Source organism: Macaca fascicularis, chromosome 12 (assembly GCF_037993035.2).
Source record: "Macaca fascicularis isolate 582-1 chromosome 12, T2T-MFA8v1.1".
NCBI classification, from domain to species: domain Eukaryota; kingdom Metazoa; phylum Chordata; class Mammalia; order Primates; family Cercopithecidae; genus Macaca; species Macaca fascicularis.
Genome location: NC_088386.1, coordinates 130,862,424 through 130,876,889, shown reverse-complemented (window position 1 = coordinate 130,876,889; position 14,466 = coordinate 130,862,424). Strand labels below are relative to the sequence as shown.

Genomic DNA, 14,466 nt, shown 5'->3' with positions numbered 1-14,466 from the left:
GCAGGAGATAACCATCCTGAACCTCGCCAGGCCAAATCTCAACCCAAACAACAATTGTTATTTTTGTACATTCCCTTCCAGACCCTATTTGCAAGCTCTACTGCGTTGCCGATTTGCAATTCCTAGTAGCACAAGAGGCCAACAAACAACCTGACTTTCAAAGTCACACAAGCGCAAGTTTTTCCCATAATGCCTAACTGGCAATCATCGGCTAAGCAGTAAATCGGAATTTTGTCCCGAATGTTACTCACCTGTTAGTCACAGCCCTCCAACACAGGTTCACTTTGGGAATCACTGCCATTTTATCCATCTTCCTGCTCATGAAAAATAACCCCCATCTTCCCAGAATAACAATCCGACTCCCAATTTAGTAAGCAGCCAATTTCTAGACAATTTCCCTAATGACAAAAAATTCAGTGTTTATGACATCATCTCTCAGGTTTTCACTATTTCCTTTTCACCTTGAAAAACCAATGGTTTTCCTCTGAGCAAGTTAAGGACAGCCGGTTTTCCTATTGCAGCAGAAGGTTGTATTCAAGTTTTCACAGAAGAGATGGGATTAGCCAGATTCATGTGGGTTCAACACAGAAGTCTTTCTGAATGGCCAGTAAACTCAGCAGCTCATGGGAGTGCAGAGACAGTGGCTGTCAGGGATCTGACCACCCAGCCCGGTGAGTTTCAGAAACTGACAATTAAAGCCAGGACACAGCCTGTCCACTGACCTTCCCTGAGGGGGAACTGCCCAGGAGTTCAAGGACTCAGCTGACCAGAGAGAGGCGCACTGATGCTGGGTGCCTCTCATGTGGTTTTCACTGGACAGTCTTCTCTTCTTCAACACTTTTTTCCCTCTGGGATGAAAGAACGCTGTGACTCCTTTAATGATTCGACGGTCAGCTTAGTTTCTGAAGTGTTGTTTTGGGTAATAAAAGTAACTTTTAAAAGCTGTACAGGGTGATTAATCAGGAGACAATTTTATAAGAATCTCACAGCAGGCCGGGAGGGAGAAGTTCCACATGTGGGTCATCTGTGGGGTCACGGGAGCACTGGGCTGGGAGACCGACTCTGCTACACGTAGTGCCAGGGCTGTGAAGATGGGGGTCTGGAACAGGATGTGGTGCACAGGATAACCTCCCCGCCACGCCTCGATGATGGATGGATCACCCCCTGTGCCGGGGAACCCCGGGCAGGTCACCTGGCCCCTTTCAAGTCGTGCTTACACATCTAATCACATCTTCTCGGTGCCCTTAGATACAAGTTCAAAGCTAGGGAAGCGCAGAAGGACCTGTCCGATCCAGCCACCTGCCCCGGAATCCCTCCCAGGTGCTCTTGGGAAGGGGTCTCACTATGGCCGTCTTTTGGTTCCTTGGACTCACCAAGTCACCCTGCCCAGGACCCACCAGTCCACTGCCCCCCTAAATCACCATGCACTTCCTGGCCTGCTCATTCTTCAGGTCCCCCTACTTAGTGGGACTTCTTTGGGGATCCTGTCCTGACCCCTAACACAACCTCATGAGCCCTGACCTTTCCCCTGGTGCACTTTAACGCCCCTTCTCCCCTGCTGGGTAGCGAACTCCCTGTGAGCAGATGCTGTGTCTGGTGGGCTCCCCATTTATCTCCTCCACCTGGAATCCAGAGGGGCTCAGCAGTGAGTCAAGGAATTAAAAGGCATTAAAGCGTGAACAAGAAGAGGGGAAGAGCCAGGACCATGTCCCAGAGAGTTAGAAAAGGGGTCAGCTCTCAGGCTTGATGTCGGCACCCCCCCCAGTCTCCTGAAGGTGTCCCCCACACTCAGAACAAAAAACCAGAACTCATGGACAGTCTCCTGCTTCCAGGCAGCCCCTGGGGTGTCCTGGGAATGCTGGCCAGTCCCTTACCCTCCTAGCTGGGGTTTCACGAAGCCCCAAAGTGCTGCCTCATGTTACCTATAGGTGGATGACTCACAAATACTGCGGTGCCAAGACCCGAGGAGGCAGCCAGGCCCCTGTGCAAAACTACGCACAGGAGACAGGCCAAAAAATATTCCGCCCATAAATTTGTTTTCCTCCCTTGCCAGAAAGAAGGCTTGTGACACCAGACCGCAGTCCAAGATCCAAATTACAGTCTTGCAATCAGCAGGAGGCATGACAAACTCTCCCCTTAGTGAACCCAGAGGTCCTGAAAACCAAGTCTGCGCTTTTACCAGTTGCCAGATCCAATTGCAGTCTGTCTTGTCACAGCTGATCAAGTGACACAGCCACAAAATCACTCCGGACGCCCATGATGACCTGCCCCTGGAGAAGCTCGCAACGACAGTTCCGAAGCTGAACGCATGAAAACCATCACTCATCCCCTTCTAGGAGGGAGTGGGCCTTGAAGACCTCCCAGCAGAAACACCTCCTGGGCTCTAGGACACAGAGTTACTCCCAAATGTTAATGTTTCTGAAGCTGGCATGTATGTGTGCATATTAAAACTGAAGTATGCGCTTAAGGCATCAACGCTACCCTGTTACCCAACCTCCCACTCCAAAAGCACAGGACGCAAAGCACATCAGGATCTGGAGAAACAGAAAGCATTCCCCCAAAAAGGATGGGAATGAGTAAGGCTGCTCTTAAAGTTCACCAAGTTTTACACAACAGATTCTGGAACTCTTCCCAACATTCCTCCCTTTTGAGGTGCTTTTCTGTATAGTAATTACACAGTCACCCAACAATTAATATAATTAGAAGTTCTTCATAGATTTTAAGCACAATAAAAGTAAAAGATTCATTCAAAGGAGAAACTTAATATGCATGGAAAAATCTATATATCAGAGACGTTCATTGCAGTGTTGTTTATAATTTCAAAATAACTGGGAAGTGTCTATTCATAAACGCTTGTTAAACAAACAGGGTACTTACCTATACAAACCTGACATGAAAAATGAGGATGCAAATCTGTATTTATTGATCTGAAAATAAGTCAACAATTTTAGATAAAAAGCTATTTTTAAAAGCATAGTATTGCTGAGCACGGTGGCTCACGCCTGTAATCCCAGCACTTTGGGAGGCTGAGACAGGTGGATCGCTTGAGATCAGGAGTTCAAGACCAGCCTGGCCAACATGGCAAAACCCTGTCTCTACTAAAATATTAAAATTAGCCGGGCATGGTGGCAAGTGCCTGTAATCCCAGCTACTCTGGAGGCTGAGGCAGGAGAATTGCTTGAACCCAGGAGGTGGAGGTTGGAGCGAGCCACCCTGGGCGACACAGCGATACTCAAAAAGCCTCAAAAAAAAAAAAAAAAGGGTAGTATTCATTCAACAAATACTTATTGAAAAATTGCTATATGCCAGATACACACGGAAGACCACTCATTGTCCCAGCCTATTTTTGTCTGGAAGCTCTATACTTCCAGGCAAAAATATCTGAAAGATGCATATGCAAGTGTCCAGAGGGGTCATCGTGGGTGGCAGAATTCCACTGATGTGAATTCTTTTACATTTTCTAGTGTTTCTAAAACAAACACATACAAACCTGTAATTTATTGAGTAATTTAAAATACATAAGCAGAAAGGGTTTTTTGTTTTGTTTTGTTTTTTAAAGAAGAGGCCAGGCACAGTGGCTCACACCTGTAATCCCAGCACTTTGGGAGGCCAAGACGGGCAGATCACTTGAGGTCAGGAGTTTGAGACTTGCCTGGCCACCACAGTGAAACCCCCGTCTCTGCTACAAATACAAAAATTAGCCAAGCGTGGTGGCGTGCACCTGTAATCCCAGCTACTAGGGGGGCTGAGCCATGAGAATCGCTTGAACCCGGGAGGCGGAGGTTGTAGTGAGCTGAGATTGGGCCACTGCACTCCACTCTGGGTGACAGAGGGAGATGCTGCCTCCAGAAATAAAAAAAAAAAAAAAAAGACAAAAGAAAATCACAAGGAACAATTCCGAAAACAACTCGTATGTCTATAAAGTACTTATAGTGAACAAAAGATGTTTCTCACCTCCCTACCCCACCCAAGAAGTCACGGCAGGTAAAGACCTCATGCAAACAAAGGCACAGGCGCCTCCGGCACTTGCTGCTGGTCCTTCTATGCTACCCGCCAGAGCCACACTCCACCCCAGGTCGAGGGACCTGTGGCCTCATCAAACACATCCCTCTCTTCACACACCCACCACCCCACCTCCTCCAGGAACTGGGCAAAGTCAGCATGGATGAGCCCTAAACCTTATTTAGACACTTAGGACCGCATCAAGCCCCTGGTCCACACCTACATGCTTTTTAAAGGTCAAGTTGAGCACCAAAAGAATATCAAAGCCCTATAATCTGTTCAACTCAGATGCCGGAACATCACAGAAACTCTATTAACTCAATATCTAAGAATAAACTACGGCACATGTACACAAGACAAAAGAAGCAAGGCATGAAGAACTGCATGCTGACAAGTATGGGACTCAAAACCAATCTGGGGGCCAGGCGCAGTGGCTCAGGCCTGTAATCCCAGCACCTGGGGAGGCTGAGGTAGGTGGATCACCTGAGGTCGAGAGTTCAAGACCAGCCTGGCCAACATGGTAAAACCCCATCTCTACTAAAAATACAAAATTTAGCTGGGCATGGTGGGGCACACCTGTAATCCCAGGTACTTGGGAGGCTGAAGCAGGAGAATCACTTGAACCCAGGGGGTGGAGATTTCAGTGAGCCAAGATCGCACCACTGCACTCCAGCCTCGGTGACAGAGCAAGACTCTGTCTCAAAAACAAACAAACAACAGAAACCAGAGGGACAATGATGCAGCCAAATCCACAGCTAGCAGTACAGTGGCATTTAGTGTGATCTCATTTAAACTGCCCAACTCTAGGAGCGAAGTACGATGGTCACCATTTTAGAGATCAGAAGGCTGAGCCTCAAAGACATCCAAAAACGTGTCCCAAGTCATATCAGGAAGACAAGCCAAATATTCGGACACAGACAGGTGTGTGGGGCTGAGACACCCCCTGCTCTTTCCCACTGTGATGTCCCCGCAATGAACCAGGTCCCAACAAAGAGCCACGGAGCCGCCACTGGAAAAAGGAACTTCTCATATTGCAGTCTGTGAAAACGTCATTCCAGCTATTGTTCCCCGACAATGGCTGGGAAACAAAAAACAATGTTAGAAGAACATGATGCGTGAGCCATGAAATTCTTACCAAGGATTTTCCTCCGTACGACGACTTTCAGTTTTGCAAATCAGGCTGTTTCATATGTGATTGAGTTCGAAGAAACAGCTGTGTACAGAAGTGTCTCACTGCCTAACACAGGGAAAAGGCCAACAACTCTGGGAAGAATCCGAACCCAGGGAAACATCCTACGTTACACAGTACAACTGAGCATTTCAAGTGTGTGCGCATGTGGCCCCAAACAGTAGCATCTGCTTTCCCCCAGTTTAGTAGTTCTGAAAATCACAGGTGGCTCCAATAAGATACACATATTAGCAAAAATGGGCACTAAGTGAACTCCTGGGATTCTATTTTTGATGACTAGCCAGTGCCTGATCTCCTGATGTCACCCAGAGTCAGCACCCCCTCACACAGGCCTGAAATGGGACCAAAATTCAAAATTGCGTCGATGTCCTAGTCCTGCACTGTAAAGGAGAGAATCAATGGTTGCTGCTCAGTTCTGAACCGGAACAGAGCATGCCTCTTACAAACATCTGAAATATCGATTCCCCAAACCACAAGATAAAAACAAAAACCCAACTTTCCCGAGGGGATATCTGGGACAGGAGTAAGGAGAAGTGAGACCAGGAGACCAGACCACAGCAGTAAGAATCACAACCATATTTTTATTCACCACTTTGCACTGGGGCCTAGGCCCTGGGCCTAGCATTCTACATGAATTATGTATAAGTATTACATCAGCTCTAATCATTATTTTCAGTTAGATCTGAACACAGGACCCTTATTTTCCATTTATGCACAGGACACATACAAATATTTGATAGCACTTGTCCATCAACTATGATTGATAGGAGGATTTAAAAATGTTTAAATGCACATGCATTTTAAGAATATTCCATTTACCTCTTAATATCTTAAAGCTATTAAAAAATCAAATCCTTGCTGGGCAAGGTGACTCACGCCTGTAATCCCAGCACTTTGGGTGGGGTGGGCGGATCAAGTGAGGTCAGGAGTTCAAGACTGGCCTGGCCAACATGGTAAAATCCCATCTCTACTAAAAACACAAAAATTAGCCAGGCATGGTGGTGCACGCCTGTAATCCCAGCTACTTGGGGGACTGAGGCAGGAGAATCACTTGAACCCGGGAGGCAGAGGTTTCAATGAGCCGAGATCGTGCCATTGCACTCCAGCGTGGGCAAGAGTGAGATTCCGTCTCCAAAAAAAAAAAAAAAAGTCAAATCCTCTTACAAAGGGCAACAGTGGAAAATGGGTAAACAAAGGCGAGGTAAACCTGCCTGAATTAAAAATTAAACTGCACAGAACTATGGGGACAGCCACTTGACAGTTTTCATAAGCAAGCTGTTTATTATTCATAGGGAGGAATTACTTCTATCATATATTGCAAGTTTTAAACTGCCAAGATGTCAAGAAGAGAATATTGGAGTTGTCACTACATGGCTGTATGAAGTCACCACCCTAAGTTTTCACCTTGCCTAGCCTCGCTCTCTCTCTCTCTGCCAGCTCTTTCATGCACTGGGCATGGTGTCTGAGGGGCTCCTGTGTATGGAGGATGCAGAGATCATAAAATGCAACTGCTCCCAAGCAGCGCCCTGCCTAGGGGGACAACAGACAGGTAAGAAAGCTAGGACACAGGCAGAGCCAGGCGCAGATCACTCGGGTGTGTCTGAGAAGGGAGTGTGAACTGGGCCTGGAAGAGCAAGTGAGTCTGGTGAACTGCGTCTTAAGGACAAATGGGCCCCCCAGCCAGCCCTCCACAAAGGCTAGTGGGAAAAAGTTGCAGATGTATGATCTGAAAAAGCATTTGGGGAAGGTCTTTTAACCAGCTGCTCCTGGTGATCAGCTATTCACACCCAATGCTTCCCTCTCAGTATCTGCGGCCACTCCCCAGTGCACGGGTACCCCAAGGAGAATTTTCCGCCCCCTGCTAGAATCCCAGTCCCTCTGACCCAACCCTGGTTCCTTCCTGCCCTGTCTCCACACCATCAAATACAGTCCAATTTCTCTTATCACCAACATTCTTCTGCGTGGCCTCCACTCTGCACTATTTCTTCTATTAAAGGAGTTTCTCCACTACCACAGTGACAGGGTTCCAGTCCTCCCGTCCATAAATCCTCAGCACATGATAGACCCAGAACTGTCCCGTCTGCTTTGAGCTCTCAACCCCCTCTCCCCCTACCCCCACGTTTCTCCTCCTTGGCTTCAGGGCCACGAAGGGCACTTGTTCTCCCATCCCAGCTGCTCCTCCACTGGCTCCCCCTTAGCCTTCCTGCCCCACCCGGGGGTGACCCAGCAGTGTGATCCCGGCCCCTGCTCTTCACACTAGGTTCCCATGTGTAAGCTGTTCCACACCTACAGTCCAACTCTAAGGAAGGGAGCCCAGGCCCGCCCTCTCTCAAACAGCCCTCTTCTGGCCAGCAGGACAGACCCTGCTCCAGACACCCCCCAGGGTGAACATCTCCTTGAATCCTGCACCCCAGGGGCCTCGTGTGCCTCCTGCACCCCAGGGGCCACGTATGCCTCTCCCCAGTCCCAGCCCCGCTCACCAAGGCTGGCTCTGAAGTTGAATGACGTTTCCCTCCCACATGCTTACTGCCTCCAAAGAAAGCTCTCACATTTTAAAATAATTTTACTGCTAATTATGATGGAGAAAAAATAATCAGCTTATGTGTGCACCCAAGCTCAAGCACTCTTATGAAGTGCTCAGCTCTGGTCCTCGAGCCATAGGATTTCTCTTTCCTTCGCCTGGGTGGTCCCAGTAAGCCCCTCTGCTTTAACATCTGAGAACAGCTCATCACAGCCACCCAGGGGGTCTGCCTGGCTTCATCCTGACCCCCTGACTTCCTGGAAGGAAGACCCTTTTCCTTTCTAGACCAGCAGAAGCAACCAAAGCTAAACAAGTATGTGGACCTCATCAGTGTAGGACACGTGACCCTGGAGGAGGACAGACCTGCTCGGGGGAAGATGGGCTCCACCTGCCTCTCCTAGCCCAGCACTTCCTCACCGGCTCCCAGGCTTCAAGGAAAAACATTCCCTGCTTTTCAAGGGAGATCTTACTTCCTTGGGCTCAAATACAGGGTCTGCCACGCCCTGCCCCAAATTGCCCCCCCACCCCCAACTTTCTTCTTGAACAAATTCATTACCGCAGCCCTGGAGTTCAACGTGGATATACATTACAGTCACCCGGGAAGCTTTCCAAATCTACAGAGGTCTGGCCCCACACCCAGACATTCTGATTCAACTGGGGATGGGCCTGGAACATGGACTGTTGTTTTTTCAAGCTCCCGGGTGATTTTAAAATGTAGCCTGAGTTTTGAAGCCTTCTACTCTTGCTGGCCAAATTTGGTTACTCAGTAGTACCCAAATCCTTTTTCAGCACTGCTTCTAGGCAGACACGGACCAAGCAGACATGAGGCCACGATTTCGGCTATTAAGTGATGGGGCAGACGGGAGGGGAAGCGGGGGTGTCATGTGGGTGGGCTCAGTGCAAGGAACGGTGAGCAGGACCCAGCTCTTACTGGCTCACACAGATTGTTAACTGTTTAGTAATGTTCCTAGCCCAAACCGGCAGTTTGAAATCAGGCTGGGCGTGGTGGCTCACATCTGTAATTCCAGCACTTTGGGAGGCCAAGGTGGGCGGATCACCTGAGGTCAGGAGTCAGAGACCAGCCTAGCCAACATGGGGAAGCTGGTCTCTACTGAAAATACAAAAGTTTGCTGAGCGTGGTGGTGCACGCCTGCAGTCCCAGCTACTCAGGAGGCTGAGGTAGGTGAATAGCTTGAACCTGGGAAGTGGAGGTTGCAGTGAGCCAAGATGGTACCACTGTACTCCAGCCTGGGCGACAGAGTGAGACTCAAAAAAAAAAAAAAAAAAAAGAAAAGAAAGAAATTAGCCATGGTGGGAGTATTTACGTCACAGAAATTGGCAGATACTGCAATCAAAGTTCTGCTTTTTCCTCAGAGAGCAGGTTTACCAGCACCCTATGGGCTCAGGGACCTCCTACATCGGAGGGGCTAGAAAAGCTTCCTTCAGGCCTGCAGACTTTAGTAGCTCATAAAAATGGGACAAGGGCAGGGCAATGTGCCTCACACCTGTAAGCCTAGTGCTTTGGGAGACCAAGGCCAGAGGATCACTTGAAACCAGGAGTTCAAAACCAGCCTGGACAACATAGCGAGACCCCATTTCTACAAGAATAAAAAAAAAAAAATTACCCGGGCGTGCTGGTGTGTACCTATATAGTTCCAGCCACTCACGAGGCTGAGGAAGAAGGATTGCTTGAGCCCAGGAGTTGAAGGCTGCAGTGAGCTATGATTGAGCCACTGCACTCCAGCCTGGGTAACAGAGAAATCTCAACACACACACACACACACACACACAAAGAGGCAGGGTAGTCCTCAGTTATGCAGTTGGGGGGAAGATTTAACAAAAACTTGGAACCATAAAATCCTTTCAAAGGAAGTATTCTTCTCAGTCTCTACAGAAGAATTGGGCTAACAGGCTTCAGCAAAGAGAACTCCCCTGAGACAAGCTTTTATTGTACAGATAAGAATAATCTCATTAGTATGTCATTTATTTGATTGTAAAGAGGAAGGTGGAACCCTTATTGTACATTTACTTAACAGCCTTCCTATAATCTTAATCTCATTCTAGTGACCTCATGTGCCCAAACGCGCTCTTTTCACGGGACAAGGAAAGATGTTGTACCAAATCCTGAGTTATCCCAAGTTCAAAGTCACAATCTTCCAAATAAACCTTGCTTCACCCTGGCGATGGGGTGAGGGTTTCAGGAACAAAGGTGCAAAATGGCCGCCTTCCATTTAGGCTGAGAAAGCGTCACATGTTTTAAAGATTTCATCACCTTCAGAGTACAAGCTATTTTCTAATTGGGTGAAGGAGGCTGGCACCCTGCTATTTGCATGCCTGTATCTTCAGGCTCCAATGTGTGACTGAGAGCCGTTTGTTTCTTTAATCTCAGCACCCTGGGATATGTGATGACGAGCTCTGGACTTGGACAGATCCAGGTTCAAATCCCAAGTCAAGCACTCATTAAAGTCTAAGGTTGCAGGAGTTTCCTAAATTCTCGTAGCTTCCCTGTAAAATGAAACCTCTGGTAGTTTTCGTGAGGATTCAAAAGGGCATACATGTGGCCTAGCATATGGTAAGCCCTCAACAAGGGGTACCTATTTCCATCCCTCAAAATACCCCGAACCTTAAATTAGAGGAATTCCATACAGCAATTCTACCTCCTCAAATTCACATGCTTCCTGACGACTTCAGGAGGCACTGTTCACCTGGAAGATGGGAGGCTGTGATGTTCTAATGGGATTTCACCCTTCTTAAACACCGCACACAGCCTTTCTTTCTAAAGCGAATTCTGCACTCCCTGCCATCTGAAGACTGATTATTGAGACTTTTTCCCTTTAGCGAGGTCACGGTGGCATCAGGTGCTGGGTTATGTAACACACGGATGCCCTCAGGGCCCACCGAGGAGCTGCTTTCAGCTTCCTGGAGGATACTGAATCAAGTAGCTGGACTGTTCCCCGGGCGTTTGGGGGCTAAATGAATTGTTTTTCTGTCACTGCTCCACAGGGTGGTGGCAGAATGTGAGGCTTCTTTTGTGCAAATAGCTGGGGAGACCAGAGACCTAGCCCGGCTCCCCAGAAGCTAAGTGTAAACGCTGCTTGGCCTGAGGCTCACTCCCGGCCAGGAGCAAAGCTGACCCGCGCACTGAGAGTGCTCTGAGAACTCTATTTAGTGTTCGGTGACCTTTTCGGATTCCTGGTTGTCAGGCGGTGACCTCGCAACAAAGACCTGATGCCCACCCCCAGGGCCTTGGGAAATGTCCCAGGGGCCTGACTCCAACTTTCAGAAGAAAAATCACAACACAGCCCCATTTAGGTGTGGAATTTGAAAACAATAAAGCTAAGGGAAATCCACAGGGCTGGCCAATTGTAAACAGCAGTTCCTACTCGGTCAAAACAAGGCTGGTACCTGAAACAAGGAACGGGGAGGTCTGCCCGGAGCCAGGGGCCAGGGACGAGGTCTGCAGGGCCGCACTCTGGAGCTCTTAACCTCGTTTGGGTCAAAGGTTCTGTAAGAAGCTCCCCAGGAAGAGAAAGCACACACACCTCCCACGCAATCTCAGGGGAGCCAAGGGCTCTTAACTGGCCAGGATCCCAGGATTTAAAACCAGGAACACCTCCCAGGACTCAAGGGCGTAAACCACATTCACCATTCGCATATCTTATGATCAGACCAGAACCCAGCATTAGAATAAGAAGAAAGTCTATTCAAGCAGCCCAGAGGGAAATAATTCCAGGCTGCCGGATTAGCAAACAAGAGCAATGAAGAAAATCCAGGAAGGTCCTCCCTCCACTGAGAAAAGTAAGAGCACAATACATTCACAGACAAGGCACGCAGTGAAGGATACTTTATCAGCAATTTTCTCAGCCCACTTTCTGGGTCTTTCCAAAACCCCCGGCTGAGCTGTCATCTGCAACTAGACAGACCCTGATCAGATCCACGTGCTGGTGGAAACCACAATTTAAAAAATGAAACTATCAAATGACAAACTGTTACAGAAAGAGGATCTTCTACCCTGATTACTTTGTGGTTGGCGGGGTGGCATGGGTGCCTGGGGACAAAAGGCATGCTGTGAAGTACCTCTCCCCACCTGGGCCTTTGGTACCCGGAATTAACAAATGGCATGGCTTCTTATTTATTGTTTTATAAGATCACTAAAATGTAGTCTTGGGACAACAGGAAAAAAAATAATAAAGCTCACAGAAGTGTCCTGGGCTTCTCCGCAGCCGGTCATTGTTCATTTAGTAAACAAGTGAGCCATACAAATCCCTAGGAAGCCAGGTTTGTTCAGTTCACGCGTCCTCCCAGAACTAACTGTTCTTTTGGATAAGCACGGCCCGGGCATTCCACAGACCCACAAACATCAGGCAGTGGGCAATCTGGGGTCCTGCCTAAATATCACTGCCCCCTTACTTTAAGAAATCTGCCTACAAGCAGAAAGCAGAGGTCGGGGAGAGGGATTTGACAGTGCTGCCTCCTCCCAAGCTTCCCACTCTGAGGGATTTGGCCGAGTCCCGAGGGCACTGAGCAGGGAACCAGGAATATTGTCCTCAGGGCTCCACTGGACATTCCTGGAGTCTGTTTCCTGGGCAGGGCGGCCAGGTGAGAAGCAGCCTATATTACACTGGATGACCACTGCAATGAGGAACAGCAAAATGTTCCCCAGCACCTTAAAGTACAGCCGCTGTCCATCCACGGATGTCAAAACGCTCTGCAAACCACCCATTAATTTTTATGGTGGCCTGAGAAGCAGATTGAGAATCATTACCTTCATTTTTACAAGGCAAGGAACCAAAACCACAGAGGGCGGTGAGGATTCAGGCCTCTCCCATCATTCCATCTGGGCCACGGATCTCAAGGAAAGCCCCAGCCCACAGGGAAGGGGACTCGTGGCCAGCAGAGGCTCTGCCCGAGTAGGGAGCAAGGAAAAAACGCAAACTTTGGAGCTCAGAGACGATCACAAGGGTGAGAAGGGGAAGCTGCATTCAGGGATTCTCTGGTTTAGGCAAGAATGGCTCCAGTTCTAACTTAATGTTCAACTCTGCCAGGCTGTGACAACGCTGGTAGAAACTGTGGGATTGGGGATGGCTTCCTGTTTGCTGTTTATATTTCTCTTTATCTCCAGCTTTCTGCCCTGAGCATACATTGTTTCTGTAATCAGAACAAAAGTTATGCGAACTTTATTATTATCCCGGATAAATTCTATAGTTCCAATCTGCCTATTAACTTGAAAAGAATAAGCAAGAATGCAATCTCGCACAGTGTTCTTTTTCAGATTTCATTGATCCATCAGGTTCCACGACCCTCTGCTCGCTGAGCCCGGCGGCTCTCCCGCGGCTCCTCCCGCGTGGCATATCTGGGCGCCCGACACCCGGTCAGGGCCAGCTGGGCCTGTCCCCCAACCCCGTCTACACCGCAGGCCCCGGGCTAGGAGCCGCGGGACCCAGGGTTGGGGTCCCAACAGACACCCGCCCGTGCCGCGGAGCGGGCTTCTCGGTAAACATCGCTCAGAGAACAACGCGCCTCTATCCCAGCCGGTCCCCGCCCGCGGGCCGCCGGCGCTGTCACCTCGCGGCTGCCCGGTCACCCGATCGCCAAGCCAGAAACCGGAGTTTTCAATTTCATCCTCACAGGAGGGATCTCCGAAGAAGTTGAAATATGCATTGTCACCAACAAGTTTAACTGGAGACCGCACGTCCTTCCCTCCTCCCCAGCGCCGCGCGAGGGGGGCGCCCCGACCCCTCCACGCCCTCCCGTAACCCCACGGCCCCCACGAGCAGAGCGCGCCCCCCGATTCGCGCCCGAGGACGCGTCCGGTTGCCCAGGGAGGCCACCCTGCAGGGCCGCCCGCCGGGAAGTGGCCAGAGCCGGGGTGGGGGGGTCGGCCCGAGCGCATGCGGGGGGCTCCGAGAGCTGCTCGACCCCCGGAACCCCGAGCCGGGTCCCTGCCCGCCAGCAGCGGGGCGACCCGAGCGCCCGGGGGAGCGGCGAGGGGCGCGCGAGGCTTCCCCGAAGCCGCCCCGCGCCCAGGCACCCGCGCAGCCCCGAACTCAGGCGGCGGTGGCACGATCGGCGCCCGCGAGGGAGTGCAAAGCCCCGAGGACGACCCCGCGCCCCCGCCGGCCTCCAGGGCCCTGCCGCCCGAGGCGCTCCCCGCAGCCGCCTGCCTACCTGGCTCGCATGGCGTCCCCGCGGGCTCCTGCGGCTCCGCTGGTCGGCCGGCGGCTCGGCCCAGCCGGGGGCGCGCGCGGCTCCGCGGGACTCACGGCGGCGGCGGCGGCGGTGGTGGCGAGGGGCCCGGACCGCCGAGAGTGCCGGGCGCGCTGGGCCCCCGCCTCGCCGGGCGGAGGGTGGTCCCGCGCCGGGGCGGGGGCGGGGCGGGGGCGGGGCGGGGGCGGGGGCGGGGCGGGGTCGCGGGGGGCGGGGCCGGGACCAGAGCGGAGGCCGCGGAGGGGTGGTCTCGCGCCGGGGCGGGGCTTCGGGAGAGGGGCGGGGCGGGGCGCGGCCGCCTGAGGTTGGAGAGCGTGGGGCGGGCTGGGGGTGGTGCCTCGGCTCCGGGTCCCGGCGGAGATGCAGTCTGGGCGCCTTCTCTTGTTACTCCGCCCGGAGCCGGCCAGGGTAGCGGGGTCCTGGCCACCCGGCATCCCCAGGTCTGGGTCCCCGGTACCGAGCAGGTCTGGGTGCTGGCTCGCGCTCCTGTGCTCCCCCGCACCCCCATCTCCCACCCCTTCTCCGGGAACCCCTAGCGAGGACCCCT

The 14,466-nt window shown here is 51.2% G+C and overlaps 1 protein-coding gene across 20 annotated transcripts in view; it reads right to left on the bottom strand.

The window, feature by feature from the left end:
* SH3BP4 (SH3 domain binding protein 4) overlaps positions 1 to 14,034 on the bottom strand; it is a 103,199-nt gene extending 89,165 nt beyond the window's left edge. For all 20 annotated transcript variants that reach the window (XM_074008638.1, XM_074008640.1, XM_065526300.1 and 17 more), the window contains exon 1: positions 13,881 to 14,034. The gene's annotated coding sequence lies outside the window, so the exon portion shown is untranslated. The remainder of the gene's footprint in view (positions 1 to 13,880) is intronic.
* Positions 14,035 to 14,466: the final 432 nt, after the last annotated feature.